The sequence below is a fragment of the Etheostoma spectabile genome, chromosome 8, assembly GCF_008692095.1.
Source record: "Etheostoma spectabile isolate EspeVRDwgs_2016 chromosome 8, UIUC_Espe_1.0, whole genome shotgun sequence".
Classification (NCBI taxonomy): Eukaryota; Metazoa; Chordata; class Actinopteri; order Perciformes; family Percidae; genus Etheostoma; species Etheostoma spectabile.
In genome coordinates this window covers 17,294,362-17,295,010 of record NC_045740.1, presented here as the reverse complement: position 1 = coordinate 17,295,010, position 649 = coordinate 17,294,362, and positions in this window count along the sequence as shown.

Here is a 649-nt window from a genome sequence, read left to right as displayed (position 1 = left end):
TAACGGTAGGTTGATTGATGACAGACATGCCCACAACATTTTCTCTTACGTTGTGCTGAGTATGCAACACACCCTAAAGTGGCACTTTATAAACACGTTTGTGTGATTAAGGTGGTTTGGTGACTTGAAACGCTCGCCTCACTGTAAGAGGTAAGACTGGTTAAGAATAAACACAAAAGTTTCTTACATGAGCCCCAATGTAAGCATAACTTTTTTTTACAAGAGCTTAAATTAATACTACTAATCAGCAGATCAGAAAGGGAGCTAGTGGCAACAGGGCAGTTTGATGCATAAGCAAATGACTCAGACTGATTAATCAGTAAGTGAAATAGTCAGCAATGAGTGAACATGCATGAAATATTCTGCCTTGATGTACTTTTTTGTCTCCGTCTGCTGCTCTTATTGTGTCTGTTAATAAATTGTTGTAATGTCACTACTGGAAACGTTCATGTCCCTTTGTGTGATGCTGAACACCAACATGGAAACTGATTGTTCATCAGCAGTTACGGTTAATGTAACTACAGTATGTTGTGGAAAAAAACATACAAGGTACAAATTATTATTATTATTTACTTGAAAAATGTCGGAGTGGATCTTCAAATAAAACCTGCCTTTTTCATGTGTATGGGTTTTGTTTCAGCAGCTGATC